Source organism: Pteropus vampyrus, unplaced genomic scaffold (assembly GCF_000151845.1).
Source record: "Pteropus vampyrus isolate Shadow unplaced genomic scaffold, Pvam_2.0 Scaffold173, whole genome shotgun sequence".
In the NCBI taxonomy this organism is placed as follows: domain Eukaryota; kingdom Metazoa; phylum Chordata; class Mammalia; order Chiroptera; family Pteropodidae; genus Pteropus; species Pteropus vampyrus.
This window is the reverse complement of record NW_011888954.1, coordinates 707565-709757: the sequence shown is the minus strand read 5'-3', so window position 1 is coordinate 709757 and position 2193 is coordinate 707565.

The window sequence follows — 2193 nt, the reverse complement described above, 5'->3', positions numbered from 1 at the left end:
CACCACCAATCCCCATGACAGCCAGCCCGACTGTATCCCCATCAGCTTGGTCGTGGTGTTTCCATAGTGCTCTGATCCCACCCCATCCACTACCAGGACCCCCTCCTACAGACTCCAACAACTCAGACCACCAGGCCACCAGACTTTGCGCCATCGACCTTGGGTTTTGAATGAATGAGTAAATGAATGAATGAGTGAATGAGTCAATGTTTTCAGCAATGAACAGTTATCGGGTGCCAGGCCCTGAGTTATGCCCTGAGTGTGGTGGGCACCGAAATAGCCCACCAAAGTCCCCTTGGGTGAAGGGCTTGCTGCCCCAGCTCTGGGAGGGCTGGCCGCTCTCTGCCTCTTCAGGGATGGCCTCAGCCACAGAGAGATGCCTCTCCCAAGATCTCGCCCTTTCCCAGGGCGGCCCAAGGTCAGGGACGAATGGATGCAAAGGTCCAACTCAGAATGACTGGAGAGCAGTTCTATTTCTGGAACTTGCGTGGGGCTGTCAAGGGGCCTCCTTGCTGGGCTTCCCCTGCCCAGTCTTGTGTCTTTGCCTTCTTGTCCACAGGCCTTGATTTGAAAGCCACTCCCTAAGAAACGTCCTGCTCGCTAACTCTGTCTCCGAGCCTGCTTCTGGGGAACTCAGCCTGCGACAAAGACGAGAGAGTGGCCCTTGTTCTTGAGAGCACCCAGTCTGGCTGTAAATAGAAACGGCAGCAGCCACAAGGATAACTACATAGCGCTTTCTATTGACCAGGCATCTCTGTACGAGTCAGGTCTATCTGTTAAAAGAGACACACATTCAGTTATTCTGTTAAATAAAATCGAGACGATATTGGCTCATGTAACTGACGTAGACCTCTTGCTTCGGCCACTGCTGGATCCAAGTATTGTCATCGTGCCAAGAGTCCCTGTCTGTGGCCCTGATTTTCAGTATTGGCTTCAGACTCAGGCACGGTGTCACCATTGGGTGGCTATATTAGTTTCCTATAACTGCCATAACAAATCACCATGAACTTGGGTGACTTAACACAACAGGAAGTTATCTTCTCACGGTCAGAGGCCAAAGTCTGAAATCGTGGTGTTGGCAGAGGGAGCTCCTTCTAGAGGCTCTGAGGGAGAAACTGTCCTGTGCCTCTCTCCTAGCTTCCGGCGGTTACTGGCAACCCTCGCCGTTTCGTGGCTTGCAGATGCCTCTCTCATCTCTGCCTCGGTCATCATGTGGCCTGTTCCCAGGAATCTTTGTGTCCAAATTTCCTTCTTCTTCTTATGACACCAGACATTGGATTGGGATCTATCCTAATCCAGTATAGCTTTATCTTAATTTGCTTACCTCTGCCAAGACCCCATTTCTAAATCAGATCACATTCAAAGGGGGTTAGGACTTGAACATCTTTTGCGGGGGACACGATTCAACCCACAACTGTGGCTAAAGACTCCAGCTTTCCTTCTATCAGCCTAGCAAATCTGATAGAAATTCTCAGTAACTCCAGCCAAAGTCCCAAGTATGATTCTCACAGGCCTGGTTTGAGCCACCTGTCCATCCTTGTGACTGTCTCTGTGGCTAGGGCGATGGAATATTCTCATTGGCCAGGCCTCCCATGAAAACCAGGAAGTGAAGTCAGCCCCACCTGGACCACACGGCCAACAGAAATCTCAGGTGATATCACAATAAAAAAGACGAATGGACGCTGGGAAGGCAAAATAACAGGTGTCGCTCAGCCTCCAGCACTCCCAGGAACCCCACACGGTGGGGCTTACTCCCATGTACTGAGTGAGAATGGAAGCTCAGAAAGCTTAAGTGACTTCTAGCTAGTTAACGGAATTAGAACTGTGCTGAAATATGAACCCAGACCTATCTGGCTCCCAATCTGGGCTCTTTCCCAACAAATGAATGCTGAGTGTTCAGAGAATGTTCTCCGTCATGATGGGACAGTCGGGCAAAGCCTTGTGGACGATGGGATTTGGGCAGTTCTTGAGGGGAAGGAGAGGCCTAGAGCCAGAAGAGCCCAAGAACTTTGGTTGAGGTGGAGGGTTCTCTTGGGGCGGGGGTGAGGGGCGTGGCGTGGCCGGGAATGTGGCTGAGGCCAACTGCAAGGCCTTGTGGCTCTTCTGTGGAGCCACTGAAGATTTATGAACCAGGAAGACTCAGTCCTTGATCAGCTCACAGGGCATAGTCTAAGCAACCCTTCAGGACACAGG